The 20,093-nt window shown below is 38.4% G+C and overlaps 1 protein-coding gene across 4 annotated transcripts in view; it reads left to right on the top strand.

Annotated features, from left to right (window-relative positions):
* WDR7 (WD repeat domain 7) overlaps positions 1-20,093 on the top strand; it is a 301,747-nt gene that overhangs the window by 240,831 nt on the left and 40,823 nt on the right. The window lies entirely within an intron of this gene.

Raw genomic sequence — 20,093 nt, 5'->3', positions numbered from 1 at the left:
ATTGAGAGAGTATTCTCTGGTCTAATTTCAAGAAAAGAAGAAATCACAATAGTATTTAGTGGGACTCTATAAAAAGGAAGCTGATGCTGTGGTCGAAATAATAATATTACTTTATACACTTTTGTAACTTTTAATGTTTTCATGACACTTTATTATTTGTGAAAAATTCTTGATTTTAATCTTGGTCTTGGTTACTTGATTCTCAAAATGTACCAGTTGGGTAGACAGGGCAAGTGTAGCCCCACTTTAGATATAAGTGAACTGAAGAGACTTTAAATCTCTTTATCCCAGAGTCACACTCAGTTAATCCAAAACCAGGGCGAGGCTCTGTCACGATCGTGATAATTTACGGCGCTTACTGGCAAGTAGTTCCAAGTCCTACTTACATTTCCCTGCACCATTTATCAGCGCTGGTACATTCAACCTTATTAGAAGTTACATTCAACTGTATCAGATTGACATGTTCAACTCTATTAGGAATTTCCAGAAAGAATGTGAAGAAATTCATAAGGATGTGGCTAAAATTTTAAACTATCTCTTAAATTCCGTAAACTATGAAATTAATTCTCCGAAAGCTTCCCTGATTGCTTTCCACGAAATAGTTCTAGGAGATACTAACAGGTATTGGGGGTAAAAGTTTCAGGGCTCAGACAAGCTTAGAGGGTACTGCTGTTTGAGTGTTTCCATAGCAGACCATCTCAACACCTCTAATGGATGACTGTGAATTGCGCTTCCCTGGGAATGCATAGGGTATGCACCACTGACCCATCCTTACGTCACTATTGAATTTTGTTAGTGTTTTTTCCAAAACATTAACTCCTCACTGGTGACCATGTTTCTTTACTCTGAACTCTCACTTTGAGCAGTGACTCACTCTGAATACTTTCTTAAAAATTAAATTACATATTGTTGATAATACTCACTCCTCTAATATTCACTTCCCTCAAACCAATATACAAAGACGACATCCCCTACCTAAGCCCTAAGAGACCGAGTCTTCACATAGCATTTTCAGAATTTGTTTTGGTTAAGACAGTGTTTTTAAATTGGAGTATATTATTATTAGCAGACTTGAGAAAAGTAAACCACAAACATCTACACAGTAAGGACAAAAAAAATAAAACAAGGGAACCTTTTCAAGCTTCTTTAATATCGAAGTGTGGAAATCAGAGAGGGGACACTTGTTACTGGACAAGACACAATTGTCACCAGCAGAGAGAAAAGCGAAGTAACTCACATACAGTGAAGTAACCCAAAGAGGAGTGAGAGAAGAACAGCAGCTAAGAATTAATGAGAAAGTACCAAACGGTACTAAACTGCATTTCTTTACAGTTTCCTTCTTCCTAAGGGGTCTCAGTGAAGATCTTAGTAATGTACAAAAACAATCATTTGAATATCTTATTCTTTTTAATTAAGTTACTTGAGATGTACTTATTAATCAGAGACATTCTTTCTTAACAGGAATTTGTAATGTCATTTATATTTCATTTTGCTTTCTGTGTATCATTTTAGTACATTTAGACATTTTAGTGTCCCCATGATTTTTTCTACCCCAGCGTCTAGATTTTGATACCCAAAGTCATCGTTAGTGTTACATGCTTGAATACTTCTACCTTCTAGTTGTGTGAAACTGAACGTTACCCTTTTCTCTCATTATTCAGAACATGAAAACAAAGCTAAATCTCTAAAATCAATCTTAACCACTTTTGCCAGTTACCAGTTAGATCCAGTGACCATGAGCTCTTAAGTGACAAGGATTCTCTAAATTCTTTTATGGTATTAGTGTTGTAGTACTTGAAATAAGTGAGGCAACAGTTAAAACAAGACCCACAAGCAGAGTTGACATATTTAGAAATGATGTTTTAGATGTGAATCAGGGGACTAGGGATTTTGAACTAGCAATGCAGTAGAGCATTTCTTGAATTAGCTATTGGACTCAGTTATCGGAGAGTGGGACATTTTTCCTAGCGTGAGTGAAAACATAGAAAATGGACCTAAAAAAATGTAAATTCACTGGACTCTAGGGGCTGAGGTTCCAGCTAGGTGGAAAAAGATAAGGCATGACCACCTAAAAGAGAGAGTCCACTGATGGGAAATCAGCTGTGGCCTGGCCAGGATGCCAGAGGCTGAGAGAGTATCCATGGGCCCAGTGGGAGCAGGGAACCCAGGCCGCGGAACTGGAGGGAAGGTCATATAGGTTCCCTGTTGTTATCAGATTGGCTGGTGAGGGACAGAAGAGACAAAATTTAATCCCTTTCCCTTTTCTTTTGCATTGGTTTCTCTCTCTCTCTCTCTCTCTCTCTCTCTCTCTCTCTCTCTCTCTCTCTCTCTCTCTTTCGGTTTTCTTGCAACCTGTTCTTCCCAAACTGGATTATGCAAAACCACAGAATAAATATTCAAATGTGTCTGCAACGTGCGTTTTACTTACATCAAGGGTTCACAAACTATTGACCAAATCTGCCTGCCACCTGTTGGAGTAAATAAAGTTTTACTGGAATACAGACCCGCTCATTCATTTAAGGATTGTCTATGACTGCTCTCACACTGCAACTGCAAAATGGAGTTTTTGTGGCCAGCAAAGACTATACGTGGTCCCCAAAGCCTAAATAAAATATTTACTATATTTTACAGAAAAAGTTTGCTAATCCCTGACGTAGATAACTGAGGAGGAAGAGTGGTTTACAACAGTGTAGTGTAATGTAGTGGAGAAGAATGATTAGAAACTTGTGTGGCTTGAATTCCATCTCTACCACCTATTAATTTTATCACCTTGGGGAAGGTTCTTAACTTCTCTGAGCTGACGTTTCTTCACTGTAAAATGGCGATAGAAATAGTGCCTGTTATTATGAGATGTAAATAAGATAATTTATGTAAAATGCTTATCCCAGGGCCTGCCAAGTAGCTAATATTCAGTAAATGTTGGTTATTATTATATTATACTGAGCTTGGAAATCCATTACATTGTAATTAAAGTACATGAAGTTTAAAGATAAAACTTGAGACATTAGGATGTTTATAGACTCAAGACTGAGTTCCCATTCCTTTCCTGGGTTAGTGGAAAAGTGAGACAGCACTGCCTGAGGCCATGCGTAGATTTCCTTTCTAAAGGCAGCTCTTGCCTGTGGTGGTAAACTGCATCTCTACTGATTATGGAAATCAGAAACTTTGATGCAGTTCAATAGTTAAAATCCTGCTGTGCTGCTGGCTGCATTTTTACTAGGCGCCTGCTAGCAATTGAGGGATATATGCCTGACTCTCGAATTTTGCTTAATGAAAAAAAAAAAAAAAAACAGTAACTCCCTATGAAGTGCTTAAGTTTTGTTGGTAGGTGTTGTTCTCGATAAGCAGGCTAATTAAGTTCCAGGAATCCTTAGAGCTACAGGTATGTGTTTGGTTAAACCAGCAATGAAAATCCTCCCTCCAGCAATATTTGCCTTTGGTTTGGCAGACTTGATATTGTATCTCACTGATTTTCCAATCCTTTTTGAACTGATTTTCCAATCCTTCTTTGTAATGAATAACTGCTGGCTCCGTGCAAGATTCTCTTAGGCTGATGGTCGCTAGTTTTCCTTATGACATTTGTACTGTGTCACTTGGAAGTATCTGATTCACTTTGGTAAATCTAGGCACTTACTTTCTTGCTTTTGACATAGTACTACAAAAAAGGCAGGGATGTATGAGAGGAAGAAAGTGTGGCTGATGCCTTAGCTAAATCTCAAATTATTAAAAGAACTTTATTATTGAAAATTTTAAATAAGTTCCTTAAAGAACTCATTTTTAAAACCCCTTATTTTCTAGTGCCTACTGCATAGTAAATGCACAGTATTTATACATGTGGATCAAATAAAACACCCTGAATCTTTGGAGTAAAAAATATAAGATTTATAACATGACATGATAAACGAAGACAAAATGTGCCTTAATTATGTCAAAAATACATTTGTAATTTGGGTGCAGTTATATTTGGGGATGTCAGAAACACCTCATTAAAATGTTTCTCTATGAGGGATGGTAGGGTATCTGTTCAACAAAAGCAGAGAGAGCCTCTTTCTTATGAGTCATGAAAGATGTACCTATATTTCTGTACTGGACCATGACCAGGTCTGCCCGAGGCCAGATAATGAAGGGAAAAATAGAGGTGAAGATTGATTGTATGTATAGAACTGTGGCAACTAAGGTCTAGCTCTAATCCCTTAACAAGCAGGAGGTAGATTCTGGAATGCTGACGTGTGCCCCATCACACCGCCTAATGCTATAAAAAGCTGTGGGCCAGCAATTGGGGCTTCTCTGGCCTCCAAGATTCCGTACTCCCTGGGGGATGCATCGACCTTCATGAGGAAAGAAGGAGGCCACAGGGTACTTTGTCCACTTACTTTCCCCTCAACTCCAGAATGTTCTCTGCCCTGCTCCTTTGCTGACTCACTGGTACTGAAGTGAAAGCAACCCTGAACTCTGAACTCTGTCCAAATCCATTTCCACCAGTCTTTACATCTTGATTTATCATTGTCCAGCTGGGCTTCCCTTTATTTTTCCGCCAACAAGACTTCACTGATTGGGCCAGTCAGATTGTTATATTCCGCCATCTGCCAGGCATCTACCTAAACTAATGAGAAAACCAGGAAAACCACAACTACCTTAAAGCGAATATGGAATATGAGGAAGACTCCTCATTGCTTTCCTGTCAGTCTTATCTCCCCTCATTCCCATTTGTCTTCAACTGCGAATTTTGAGAATTAGACTTACTAGATTGTGGGGAGCATCCGTGGTTGCTACAGTAGAGATGGAGAACAGTGGACAGATAAAGGATATGTTTTGGTGGAGCCAACAGGTCTTGATGATTGTACAAATGTAGGGTTCAGGGCGTAAGGAGCTAAGGGGCAGGCAGAGGTGAGAGAGAGAGAAGAATTTAAGGGTGACTCGTAGGTTTGAGTCATGAGCAACTAGATGGATTGTGGTACCATTGACAATTGGGAGAAAAGCAGTCTAGGAGTAGGAATGAAGGTCAAGACTTGGGAAGTGACATATTACATTTGAAGGGCTATTTTAATCTGTTTGACCACATAGTATCCCAAAACACAGATGTAGCAGAATGCATTAATCAGTCCTCTGTCCATTGACATTTAAGCTCCGCCCACCACCAATTTCTCACTATAAGCAAGGCTACACTGAATAGCCTTATTTATATAACTTTTATGCCTCTCTGAATTTTTTAGAGTGAATTCCTGGATGTACAGAGCTAGGTCAAAAGATTTGTGCATTTGATCACCAGAATGCTCTGAGATTATTTTCCCATAGTTTATGGGCGTTAGTTTCTTCACACCCTTCCTAATAGCCCTGTGAATAGCAGAATGACTTTTGAACCACAATTATTCTCGTAAAAAAAAAAAAAAAAAAAAAAAAAATGAACCCCCACAGTTGGTCTGTTTCGCCTCCTGTACTTGTCATCATGGATAACAAAGTGTTAGTTAATTTATTCATGAGTTATCACTCATTTTATTTATAAAAAATATTTTTTTAAATTCTGATGGCTCTTTTTGTATGTGCCAGACGCCATATTATATGCAAGAGATCAAAAAATCAACATGAATTGTTCCTACCCTCAAGGAATTTATAACCTGGTGTGGAAGACGGGTATAAACCCATAGTTGAGATACTGCGGCCACCCTTTCCGGGAGGGCAGGCCGGGGAGGGTGCCTGGGAGAACACAGCAGGGACACCAGCCTAGGAGAATAGGGAGAATGGGCGGGGAGAGCTTTCTAAAGGAGCGGACATCTGAGCTGAGCCATTAACAATTAACAATTAGGAGTTCGGGAAAGAAGGGGAAGGGACATGATTCCAGGAGGCACATCTACAAAGGCCCGAGGAGTAAGAAAGCGTTGGGGAAGCAACTCACCAAAAGCTAAGACATGTTTTCCCGCTATATGTGACTGGTTCCTGTTACAGCAGTTTTCAAATTAACATCACACTAGGAATTGCACAAATCTTATATGAAAAACAGTCATTCCGAGATAAGCAGAGACACCTCTTATCTGTGGCTCAGGAAATGCTAAGCCAGTAACAGATTTTGCAAATAGTTACACAGTGTTAGCGAAGTGTTTAAGAAATAACTAAATGCTGGCATATTTCATAAATAATATTTTTAGGAAAACGGGGGCTTGGCAAGATACAAAAATGTCTTCAGCGTGGGATTTAAAGCATTCTAATGAACGTAAACCAGAGTAATTTTCTATAGTCCGTTTAATTCTGGCAAGTCCTCTGCTGCTACTACATATCAAAAGAGCTAATATTCAAGACTCAACAGAAATGTCAGCAAACACACCTATATTAATGGAAGTTTGGAAAACAATGTGTTCTTCTCTCTAAAAATAACAAAGATTTTACTTCTAGTTAGGAGGAGCAATGGACCTTAGGGATGTGGTAGACAGCAAGATTGATGTTTCTTTAAGGCAGAGTTTTGAAGCTCCAGGCACAGTTTTCACTGAGCAGAATTCTATAACGCTTATACATCAAGGGCACTTACGTGGTGATTGCAGAAATTGCAGCGAGAATTGACTACAGTACTTAGTCAGACAGTGACATTTTAGGTATTTTCTTCCTGCTCTTCTCAGCAGCTGGTTTTATGGCAGGTGCTTTCTATGACATTCTGGAGCAACAGCCAGAAATATGGCATCGGGGTGATAACAAGATGAATGGTTGGAGAAGACAATGGCCTCCTGACACTGTGTTGAAGAATTACCGTACAAGCTTCCCGTTTTAAAAATGAAGTGCTATTTAGGGAAGAACCTCTAGGAAGAGAAACACATATCTGGAGCAGTGCTTGAAATTGGATCATCATTTATTCTGAAAGTTTAAAATTTTTTAAAGAATATTTTTAACTGACTGTATAGAGGAGTGTTTTTCTATTGTTTTTTTTTTTTTTTACTCCAACACGCATTGAATGTTTCTTATATCTGTGTTGTACTTTGAATGGCAGTATTCAAGATTTTTGCACCAAGAAAGAAAAAAATTACATTCTTGGTAATATGTATAGTTGGAAATATATGAGGCAGAGAGTTTTACCGTTTACAGATGCAACAGTTATTACAAGCATTTCAACATCCTTGCAAAAGCACTAGGTAGGTGGGTAGACTGAAATTTATTATGATTCTCACAATTCACATTTTATCTTCATTTCTCAATGCCATTCAGTTTCCTTCCTAGCCATTGTCTTCTTCCTCTCAACACATAAAAAATGAAAGTATAGACGTCTAAATATACATATCTCACATAGATTTAGTCCATAAATTAAGAAAATATTAGGTAGGAGAATCATGCTACGTTGGATTCATTCTGGATTGTATTTTTTATATCCACTCCTGATATATAAGGCACTTAGAACAAGGCCTGCCGTGTAGTAGTCATTCAATAACTATGAATCCTGAGTACTCTAAAACGTACGTAATGAGAACATGAGTCTGTAGTTCATGGTGGGTTCTAAAGAGATGTTGATGGTGATTTAAAGAAGCCTATTGTCAAATGGAGCTGGTGGAGCTCATGTCTGTGGGGCAGGGGCAGATACACAGGTACCACAAAAGCCCTCGGACCTGGCATTCTCAGCCCCAAAAGTTGCTCAGTTAATCAAAAACGTTGCGCAAAAGTGGGATTATATAAAACAATATACTTCACAAACATTTCATTTAAAAATTATCTTTATAGCATTTAAATTATTTTCCATCTCTTGGTGTGAGACCAAAACCTTTTCTTTCCATAACCGGTCCATTGATTATAGTTTTAGAACATTTTTCTTTCTAACCCTCACCAGCTTCTGTTTTTGTTTGTTTGTTTCAAGTAGATTGGGAAGTGAAAGGTCCTTATAAAGCAATCTCAGAGTATAATCCTAGATGTTTATGCTTTTCCCAGTTTTTCAGTTGTGTCACACCTAATTTTATGAGTGTGTGTATGTATATGTCTTTCTAAAGCTGTCCTCCCATTCTTATTTTATAGTTTTATCTGGCATTTAATTCTACTATATATTAATATTTACATTGACAAGCCCAATTTGCATAGCTTTAGTTAACTCCAGGTCACAGAGCTCAGCCGGTGGGAGCAGTAGCGAGTGGGCCATTAAACCGCTGACATTCCTTATGGTGGGCGTCAGTCAGCATATTTTACAGAGGGAATAGAGAGTATTGGTTAAGCCCGAGTCAGTAAAACAGAAGTCAGGTAAGAGAGATTCCAATACCTTCAAAGCATAGTGCCTAGAAGTACTTACATGGCACCATGAAATGCAGATGGGAATAACTACTTGTGTGGGTAAGGTATTTACAGTCTCGTAGGGATGACAAAAGTGAAACAAGTACGTAAGTACAATAAAGTGCTTCTGTGCTGTTAGGTTGGTGCAAACGTCATTGTGGTTTTTGCAATTATTTTTAACCTTTTAAACTGCAATGACTTTTGCACCAACCTAATACAATAGAATGTGACAGGCCACAAAGAAGGACAGGGCGACTGCTTTAACAGTAGGAAACAACAGGAAAAGGTTCGTAAAGAAGATGATATTTGAGCTGAGTCCTGAGTAGGTAGGTATTCCGAAGGCACACGTGGAGGAAGAAAGCTTTTCAGAGAGAGAATGAGGCATCGACAAAAGTGCAGAGACATCATTTAGCTAAACGTGCATCCCGGGGAGTGTAAGGTTTTGCTGTGCTGGGAGCAAAGTTGCAAAGGAGTGTGGGAGTGTGATAGAGAGAGAGAAAGCCTAGTAGTTAGGAGGGCTGAGCTCATGCTAAGCCTTGCGTGGATAGATTCCTTCATTGTTTGGAGCCTCATGGGTCAGCAGTGACAATCTCAAATGCCTGCAGAGACCAAGAAGGTAGGATAAATGAATAAGACAAGGGAAACCCTTTTAATTAAACAAGGTAAGAGTTATCTTTCATTTTTTTCATTTTTGGTAGCACCATCCAAGGAATATTTATCTTTCTTTTTAACGCTACTCTCTATAAAACAGTAGCGTAAGCCTTTAATAAACTGTCAGCTGATAGTCCATTGAGTGTTGGGGACAGAACTGGGAGGTGTGGGGACTGCGGCAGACTTGAGAGCGCCTTGAGAGCATGGGTAAAGGGATCAGGCACATCTCAGATCCTGTCAATTGGTGCCACAGAGCATTGTACACCTCGTGTTGCCTAATCTCCTGATTTTTTAAGATAAACCAAAAATCTGGGCTTTTATTTTCAAACCTCCCAATTTTTAACTGGTAGTGACTGATTTTAAAAGTTTTTAGAGTGCATAAATCAATACTACACTGACTACATTGAGAGAAACCATTCGGAGAGTTTTAAGCAAGGGGCAAGAGGATCAGGTATTATTCCATTTTGGAAGGTCAGGGCGACAGAGGATGAATTGAAGAAGGTTTGCTCCTTGAGGCTTTGGGAACAATCCAGGTAATAGGTGATAAAGGATTGACTGGCATCAGCGGTGGCTGGGTGAAGAGAAGGAGTAGGGAGCATGATATACAGCAAGTGGATTATGATAAGCCTTAAAAGGTAGTATTTTAAATATATACGCTAAATTAAAACATAAATTGATACCATAATGAAAAAGTAAAAGCAACATTTTCTAAAAAAGGAAAAGGGAAAAAAAAAGGTGGGCTATATATGAACTGATAGGGAAGACAGACAAGTGAAGATTTACTTTAGGCATGGAGAGGAATTTTTTTTTTTTTTTTAAGTCGGGCGCAGCTCACAGTGGCCCGTGCAGGGATTGAACTGGCAACCTTGGAGTTATCAGCACCACGCTAACTGAGCTAACAGGCCACCCCTAGAGAGGAATTTTTTAAGTAATTGTGGAATTGTTGGAAAGACTTAAGAGTTAGGATGTTTTATCTACAAAGTAATGGGAGCTACAAAAGAGGCTTTAAGTTACATAATTTATTATTTCCTGTAACGAAACATGCAGAAGTAGTTGGTGAGTGAGCAGCCCTGTAGCGTCCTCAGGGCCCCAGTCTTTCCTTCTCTGTTCCACAGTATTCAGCGTGTTGCTCTCTCAGGCCAGACTTCCTCAGGGTATGAGGTGGCTGCCACAGAGCCAGCAGGCTATGCAGAGGACACCATCCAGAGGTCAAAAGGAGAATTTTTGAAAGCACTGTTGTCTTGTCTCAATTGACCAAAATTGCATCACATATCCTTTTTTTTTTTAAACCTGTTGGTTGCAAAGAGAATGGATTTATCACGACTGACAAATTGAGATTCACTCCTGAGATGGCAGAAGGCTGTCTGTCACCCTACATGAGCACAGGATTGGCCTGAGAAAGGCAACCAATATTTGTCTCCCCAAGGGAACTGGGAATATTTCCCCTGGAGTGTTGTAAGATAAGCAGGAAAGACAGTTGGTAGCAGATTGCCCTTACACTATCTTTGGGAACTTGAACAAGGTACTAGACTTCTTTAAACCAGTCTCCTCACCTATAAAATGAAGATCTTTTTAGTTCCTCTTGATTAATTCAGCTGACATATGTACAATGTTTAGTTCCCTGCTTTTACATTTTAAGTGCTCAATAAATGGTGGTAGTAGGTTGACTAACAGTTGTCTTTAAAGGTCAGTCCAGTTTTGAGTTTCTGAATTTGAAAGAGAACTTTGTGTCTTGGTCTATGAACAACAAAACTCTTACAAGTAGGAAACATTTAAGAACTCAGTAGGCTAATAATAAAATTACTTTGAAAGTGTCATCTTTCCCTTTTATTCCTACACAAACAGTGAGCTGGGGTGGAAGAGTGCAGGATATGCCTCCAGAGACCTGGCTCAGATCCTTTCCCAGGCCCCGTCCGAGAGCAAGGACACTTTCCCTTCACTGCACTGGAGGGAGAAGGTTGCCTTCCATTATCTCATCCTCTCCCTCTTTCCTCCCAGCTTAGCTGATCTCTGCTGCTGGTCCAGAGCTGTGAACAGCACACCTGAAGACCTAGTAGGAGCTTAGGAATAATTTTTATTTATTCCTTTGAATGTTTAACTATTTAAGCAATTCTGCCCTTTACCCAAAGTACATCTTAATCTAGAATATTCATTAATGTGGAGAAAGGTATTAAAAACATAGTTTACTTTCAAAGGAATGGCAGGAGCAAGGAAACGTGTATATAATGGTCACCACACCAAATTGAATGCTTCTTTCTCATATATTCTGAAATCGGCCCTTTGTAGTGGGGAGAAAGCCAGCTCCTTTAAGCCTCTTGAATGTCTCTGGGCGACCATCCCAGCATATGGCATTGTTACTGTGTTGCTGTAATTTATGTAAATGCATTGTCAGAGATGAATTAAAACTTACAGTTGTAAATCTACAAGGACACAGCTGTAACTCACACAGATTTATCACTTGTAGACATGTATATCAAGTCTCTGGAATTACTGCTTCTACCGTAGACAGAGGTTAAAGAAAAAGGTAACAACTTACATGCCATTATACATATACAGCAGTTTGTCATTCACTGGTAGGGGTATGAATGCAAAATACAGCAGGTGGACCGTCCTTTACCCAGCAGTCTCATTGGCAAATTTCATCAAGAATGCTGAAAGAACGATCACCAAGTAAGTAGTGAGACCATTTAGACCCAATTACTTATTTTGTTACTTACCACCTCTGCGGCCAAGTTTACTAGGTATAAGACTGTTTATCACAAACCTGTTAACACCACCCCAGTACACTCTGCATGGTCTTTGTAAGGTAGCCATGCATTCATTCAACAAACATTGATTGTGCCTACCATATATCAAGTACACTGTTTTTTGTTTTCAGTCTAAACGAAATAATTTAGGTCAACATCCTTATTTTTGCAGAAAACCAAAGTGAGGCCAGAAAGATGAGTTGGTTTACAGAAGGCTGTGAGTGGGCTTTGAAAACTACAGAACGCACACAAGGGGACATAATTATTAACTGTCACACAAGGCTAATTAATATCTCCGGTATATGGTGATATATATGTGTTTAGTTCTCCATAGATGTTTCTACCTGCCTAGGAGTTCCTTTGATATAAATTCACTGGACATTGTCATTTAGAATTGTTCTTTCCAAACCAGGTGACATATCAAGCAGTAGGAAATTTCTGAATAGATTTCTCTTACCTTAAACCTTCCGAATCAGAATCTCTGAGGCAGGGACCCAGATATCTACATTTTTATAGGATGCTCCCAGGAAATTCTAACATAGACAGGAGTTGGGAAACACAGGACTTACCGAATAAAAGGACAGATTATATGAGAACCAAATAATGTGTGAATTCTTGTGAATTAATGTTTTAAGTCCCCATGGTCTATAAAATCAAATAATTTAAATATAAGGAAAAATAACTTGCATTAGATCTAGAATCATATGGTCGGAAATAGAGCCTTAGGGTGAGTGGAATTTGGTTTGGGTAGGGGGTGTCACCACTGAAAAGGCCATGTAGCAACATTAAAGAAAGGTTTAGAGGAGAAAATCATAACCCCCCACAAAGATTTTGTTTATACCTCACTTATTTACATGTATAACTATTTATAGATACTTGCAATCCTAGTCTACCTATTTCTGTATTTGCTTTGAAACATTGCATGAAATTATATCTTTTTTTTAGTTTATGAGATTTTAGTTATTCCTTTCTGTGTAGAAATTTCTCTCATTGTCCTGAGCTGAGGCCAGAATCCCTAGATTTTCTTATTACATTTGAGAATTTCCCTATTACCTATATTATGCCAACCTGCCCTGACAGTGCTTTAAGCAACTACTGTTGGGTCCATGTATAGCCTTCCTTTCTCTCCACAGGTCCCCTTTCTGATGACTTTTCTGTTCTTCAAATTACAACAGGAGGGAGCCAGATAAAATCACTAACAGAAAATGTGCTTACAGAAGTCACCAATATCTTGTTAACCCCTTATAGCTTTGTCTTTCATTGGGAGTTTTCTCCAGCTATTCAGATAACGACACACAATTCTAGATTTCTCCATCTCCACATATCCCTCCTAGTATGGCAGACTCTTTTCTCTTGCTGCAGCATCCATTCAAACAATTTCTTAATTTAATAAATGTTAAATATTTACTGTATACCAGCTACAATGTTAGTGCTGCACTCTATTGAAATAATATATTTCTACTTAGTGATTTTGAGGAAACTACTGCTTCCTCCAGAGGCCTAAGTGGAAGAACATTTTTAGCTGCCTTTTCCAAATTGTGAATCCAGTGAAATTCCCAGGATGTGAGCTACTTTCATATTTGGGGAAAACACGACGCATTCAGTTTGTCAATACATCGTTAATAACAAACTAAAAGAAATTATACACCAAGGAGATTTTACAGTAGAGCAAACAGGAGAGAAGACGGGAGATGGGCCAGAGCTAGGTCACAGAGGCCCTTGAGCCATGTTGAGGAATTTTGATATTATCGTAAATGCGGTGGGAAACTATTAAGGTTTCTAGCAAGTGACTTGATCTGATTTAACTGCTGTGTGGGGGAATGGATTGAAGGAGGACAAGAGTGGACATGGGAAGAGCGGTTACACGGCTATTGCCGAAGTATCCCACGCTAGCGATGACAACACGCCAGACTGGTAGGAGAACAGTGGAGATAGAGGGAAATGGACCGGTCTGAGATGAATTTGAAGATACAATTGAAATCGCGGTGACTTTGGTTTGGTAGTTGAGAGAATAGGGTGTTGAGAATGATTCCCAGGTTTTTGGTGTGAGCAACTGAACAGACGGGAAATACTGGTAGAGGGTCAGGTTTGTGGGTTCAGGGGCGATAGAAAAGTAATTGCTCCGCTTTTGATGTTAACTTCGAGATGCCTAGTGAACATTCATGTGGCACTCTCAGATATGTAGCTACACACATGGCTCTGGAGAGAAACATTTAGACATGATTGATATGCTGGTGTCTCATAGCCATGGCAGTGGATGAGTATAGCGCGAGAAGGGAAAGGGGCTGGGACAAATCCCTAAAACGGTCAACATTTAGAGATGACATGCAAGAGACGCATCTGGCAAAATTGTGAGACTGGATGGTGTGAGGACCTGAAGAAAATCAGAAGACTGTTTTGTCTTAGACACCAAAAGAGGAGACTTTCTCCTGCAGGAAATGCTGCTGAAGATCAAGTCAGATAAAAAGGAAGAGGATCCCTCCGGTTTGGCAACAGAAGGTCATCGGTGACTCTCCAAGCAGCCTCAGTGCAGTCGTGGGGGGTGGAAGCCTGGCAGCCGAGCAGCAGCAGGCCGGTGCACTTGTGTCCACCATTCTTTCCAGAAGCTTCACTGGGAAAAAGAGAGAGGAAAGAGAGGTAGTTAGGAGGACATGTGACGTCAAAAGAGTTTTGTATATATATATATATATACTTAAATGTGCTACCGAATATCTGACTTCGGAAGTAGAACACCTGACCTGTGGTTTACCAAAGTAACACAGTTAGCAGTAGGAAAGATTTAAAGCAGGTATGGAAGATGCTGCTTTGGATTGGCATGACAGAAATACTCCTGCGTGATGGCCACATTAACACTGTCGTTCTGAACCATTTTAATAGTAATTTAATGCCAACCCAAAGAATTCAAGTGGTGTCAGGTCTGTGCTAATGAGAGTAATGAAAGGACCACTAAGACAGACCTTTGAAATCACAGGCTAAGGTGAAAAGCAGTGTCGTCATACCCAGCTTTAATAAGGCTCATTTGTCCAGAGGTTTCAAAATCATGAATTACTTTACAATTTGGTGGATTGCAAAAGCACTCAGCTTCTGAGTATTCTTAAAGGAAATTATGCAACAATCCTGTACTTCTAGAATTAAAGGGCATATCTTTTTTGCCAAGGATGGAGCATTATATGGATATGTATCTTACATATTTGATATAAATGTATTATGGCCAAAGCATTCTTTTTGTGTTAACAAGGAAGACGTATCAGTTTCAACGAGCACAGTTTTTAAAGCCCTTCTCTTAGTTTTCTCTGGGCAAAAGAGAAGTAGGTTCAGTTTGCATTTCTGATTTTCCTCCAAGGAAAGGCAAGGGCCTCTTGGGCTTGAGCTATTGTCTTAGGGTTTAGCCATCTCACTGAAGAAAGAGCTACACTCTGGTTTTCACCTTTTCCGTACAGCAAATAGAGAGCTGTTTGCAACAGCCTTTGTCTGGATTTCGCATCGATTTTAAATCACCTGGATTGATCATGTGGTTATGGGACTTTAAAACTCGCACCAAACACCAAAGCCTCTAAACACAATTAAAATCGAGGGGTTTTAATCTGCTAGCTTTATGTCCATAGGAGTACATTTTAAATTATCCTTAACCTCTGCTCATGTTTGGTGAAAACAAGCTATCCTAATGTATAATGTCTGTGGCTTTGTAGATGCTCTCTCTAAGCATGGAGAAATCTTCCTAGTTTTCAAAATGAGGAAGCATCTCAAATCTTTTGAGTGTTTCGCTGCCTGAGCGGTTTCCTCGGCCAATAAGAGAAAAATATGCAAATTGGCCAGCTGTCAAGTCACAGGCTCCTCAGTCTCAGAACAACAGCACAGGACTCAGGCAAGCTGATCTCAACCAGATTTGACAAAGAGGTGGAAGGTCTAAAATTAAATAGGTCAACGCAAATTCTCTAATAATAGGAAGATGTGAAGGGACAACGAGGGATCCCTTAGGAAAACTGCTTCTTACAGACTGCTGCTGTTATTGCTTTTCATTTCAGATTGCCCATCATTGGCTGCTAAATCTGAGTTACCTCATTTGAAGATGAAACATTCCTATTTTTTACTAATTATGCTTTAGATTATTTCTATGAGATTAGTGTTTTAATGGAGTAACTATCTATAAAGATTCAAACTACTTGAAGAAGCCAACTTTCTTTTCTTCAAAGCAGCTATTTTCCTAAGGCTTGCTATGCTACTTCCATTTTGTTGTCATGGTGACTAGATAGAACTTTTCAGAAACGGAAACCTGCTTTTAACCATATTGTACCAACCTGCTAGTCATAAATGTAGAGTGCAGAGTGGATGATTTGCACTCAGTTTCTACCTAGCTGGAGTCTAAGTTTACTTAAATCAAATTTCAGTAATTACACACACACACACACACACACACACACACACACACACACACACACACGGTAAACTCCCTGTCAGTCTCCTAATAGTAAAACATAGTAAGAACCAACAAAGGAATTGGTTTTGAATTCATATTCTTTCTTGTTAAAAACATGTGTCCCCAGAATAATTATAATTTTGGAGTATTGTTGCGCTAGTGCCCTACTAAACAATATAGTACTGATTTCTTCAATACCTATAAATAATTGTCAGTGAATAAAAAAAAGAAACAAAGTCCTTTGTCAGTAGACTGAACAAATAGATAACATTATTATTTTAAAGTGCACTTAAAATCCTATAAGAGATCAGTGCTTTGTTTCCTAAATTCACTCACAAGGCATTTTACACAACTGTAGTTTTTTTTTCTTCTTTTTAAATATTCTTTTCATGTAACAATAGGAACATATTGCAGCCCTTCTCGTACATTATGTTGGAGGAATGTTTACAGTATTTCACTCTTGAGATAGTGCACATTTTAATGCTTTTATATGTTATTTTATTTGTTTGGAAAAATAAATAAACCTTAAAATGTTTTTCACTATTCTGTTTTTCTGGCAGCACATTTTCTTCATGTTTCAAGAAAGATGGCTTTACATAGTAACTTAGAAATAACACCTAATGATTAACAGAATGATGGATGTGATGAATCACCTTTTTCTTGAGAAATAATAAATCAACATATTCCTACCCATAAATTTTTACTGAAAAATGTAAAATATTAGCATCATATATTTAACAAGGTGTCAGCTACAAAAACTGTCAACAAAATGTTGTCCTCTTAACCATTAGAATACATTAAAATGTTCCTGTTTTGGAAACAAATTCAAATATAATTCATAATTTCCTAAATTTAGTATGGTTTCCTTTCTTGCTTACTCCTCTAATTATAAGCATGATCTGCTTAGGCATTATCAATATTAGACCCTAACGTTAAGAGAAAAAAAAACCTCCTGATACAGAATATTTTACTCACAAAAATTTTGGTTCTATTTAAATAATTCTATCCTGGCCCCTATTTAGGTAGTATTTTTTTTTTCTTTTTCCTTGCTCTCGTTTCATTTTTAGCCACACTTCATAATTCTGTCTGGATTTCTGGAAGTCTATTTGAAGGGTGAATTTGTGATTACATTAAAGGTTAGTTGATTGTTAGTTGCACAGCAAGTTTGCTTTATTTCCGTTTGGGGGTGTATTTCCTAGAGTAGCCATATTGTGGGAAGTGGAGCGGGCAGTGTCCTTCCCCTGGCTGTATTGATTTGCCCTTCAGCTGTGTGCAGTGCAGGGAGAACCTCAGGCCTTGTTGTTGATTATCTACACAGGGTCTCTGGGAGCATTATTGACCCATTGCCGCTGAATGCCTGTGGCTCTTGATTTTTCACACCGTCTCCATGACACTCATAATAAAACATACTATCTTATTGCTACTCAGCTCTGAGAGGAGCCTTAGAACGCCACGATGTTTCTGGAGAACATTTATTGTATGTGGGATAAAGTGTTGTAGCAATTTCAGGACTGTGTCTTGTGTAGTTTTAATAGCTACCTCTACAGCAAGATTCTACACACACTGTTACATTTTCATTTTCTTTAAAAAGCCAATAATATGTTTGCATATATTGTTAACATGAAATTTTGCATTATTGGTACAAAATTAATTTTAAAATATTGGGCTAATGAAAAGTATATTCTGTATTACCGTTAGGCTTGACAAGTTGCTATAATATTCATTTTGAAATATGTCACAAGGATTATACTGTGATTTGTTACTATAGTAAATGATGGGTTTTTGATGTTTCTGATTGTACTGGATTAACATGTTTCTACTTTGCTATTGTCAAAATGTCCTCCATCATATATTTTAACTTCTGATAGGGTGTCAGGTTATAGGAAATTATGTAAAACCTTTCTTAGTTATTGTGGAAGAATTTTTTTCTATTTAAGCTGTAATTAGTGGAAAATGGATTTCTTTGAGCATATATCTTTTTGTTTTGTGTTGGAGGTTTCATATTTTGATGTTGTATTATTTTAATTTTTATTTCCCGTATAGTTCCCAGTCCACAATTAGCATTAGTAATTCCTTTGTGCCCTAAGTGTTGATTTGTAGTGTAGTGTAAAAAGAGCTTGGAGAGCCTGAGAAATAGGGTCCAATTTTATTGGAGAGAATTTTACAGAGAGAATAAAATGCACTTTTCTTAAAAACACTTTACATATTTTAGCCCACGAAAATAGTGCAGATTTTGGTACTATTACTAGTGTAAATGGTAATGTCGCTCAAAAGAGAGCAATGACTTTCTTCTTGCCAGAAGTATCTGGACATTTTTATAGAAAAGCAAAGTCAGAGCAAGAGCTGTAGGTTAGGTTCGTATTGTTAGTAGTTACTTTTCATCTAAGTTGTCTGAGAGTGTTTCCATTATTCAGAAACAAACAAATGTGCCATTAACAAACCTATTTTCAATAAATTTGGATTTGGGGGACTTATAATGAAGCTAATTTCTATTTATTAGTACATGTCCCACTTCAGGAATTCCCTGACCTAGGGTCCATTTCAAAAATGTTTGCTGTAACACCGATGACAACATGTTCAAATTATTAGCAGCTCACCACTGGAAAGTGTTAGTAGTTTGACAGTTTATCTCAATGAACTTTGCCGTTTAATTTTTTAATATTTTGAAATCATAATTTGTGTTGGTTGGTGGGTTTAGTTTTTGTGTCTTCTTGTTTTACCAAATTTTAGTAGGTGGGTTTTATGTTCCAGGGATACATAGTTTTCTCAACGTGTGCTTTTTAAACTATCAAACTGTCATAAAATAAGAATTTTTTAATTAAAGTTTTTAGCAAGTACTGATTTTGGCTGGTGGGGGTACAGAGCATAGCCTCAGTAGACTCTCTCTGTGTGACAGACCTGCACGAAACGCCAAGCCGCTAAGTTTTCTCTAATTCTGACTCTAGTTTTTTCTAGCCCATTTACTTTTAGCTTTTGTCCAGTTGATGTAAGTAGAACCCAATGACAGAAAAATCAGCAAAGGCATCCCACTTGTCATCCCTCCAAGTTAGTGTCCTCCTTTTAAATTAAAAAATTGTCCTCCCTGCTTCTGCATGCCACACCTCACGAAGTTTTGGAACAAATGTCATGAGGATAGAACAGAAAAGCTCGCTAACTCTCAGGCAGAGGCCTTTTCCAAATCGGTACACAGGCTTCGGCAACATTTCATTCACCTCTGGGGAAAATTACAGGGCACATGTGTCCCATTGTTATGCAAACATTGTTCTGTCAGAGCTGACTTTCACTTACATGAGTTTAACATCCATAGTATGTCAGGGTTGAATTCTCTTTGTAGAAGTCAAGTACCAAGTTCACTACAAGCTGTGGTCACAGTGGTTTTGAGCCCTCCCACCTGAGGGTTTTTGAGAGTGCGAGGTTTGTGTTCCACTGAAGCCTAAGTATTTCAGTATGTCTTCGGACATTCAGAACCACTTTAGAGTGTACAGAAGGCTTCCTCTAACCTCGTCCTAGTTATCAGGTATTGCAAAGGTTAAGCCTTATCATCTACACCAAAAAAACAAAAAAGAAAAAAAAAAGGTGAGGTTTCATCAAAAACTTCCATCTTCACAACCTTTCGACCACAATTTGATGATTATTATTGATTATTTCACAGCCTTTCACTCACGCTCTGCCACTGCGGCCAGCCCTGATATACAGATAGGGCTGCAGTCCAGCTAAAATAAGGCTCCATCTTGATAATGGAGTGAGATGAGATACTGTTATTTGATAAAGATAATTGATGTTTCACAGTGAATTGGAAAGCAGCTTCAAGTGCGCCGTACGTGGAGTTACATTCCATCCACAAATATGGCAGTTGTTTATAAAAAATAGAACAAAAGAACTAAAGTTAAATATTTGGGTATGGGTTTTTAGAGCATTTAGGGCTATGAGTGTGTGTGTGTGTGTGTGTGTGTGTGTGTGTGTGTGTGTGTGTGTTTATTTTAAGTTCTAGTGGGGGAAAAAATAGGAAGGGGCTTATCACGTTATTTTTCCTCTTTGGTTTCAGG

Source organism: Rhinolophus sinicus, linkage group LG09 (genome assembly GCF_036562045.2).
Source record: "Rhinolophus sinicus isolate RSC01 linkage group LG09, ASM3656204v1, whole genome shotgun sequence".
Taxonomy (NCBI): domain Eukaryota; kingdom Metazoa; phylum Chordata; class Mammalia; order Chiroptera; family Rhinolophidae; genus Rhinolophus; species Rhinolophus sinicus.
The sequence above is the reverse complement of the archived record's forward strand: the minus strand, read 5'-3'. Positions and strand labels throughout refer to the sequence as shown.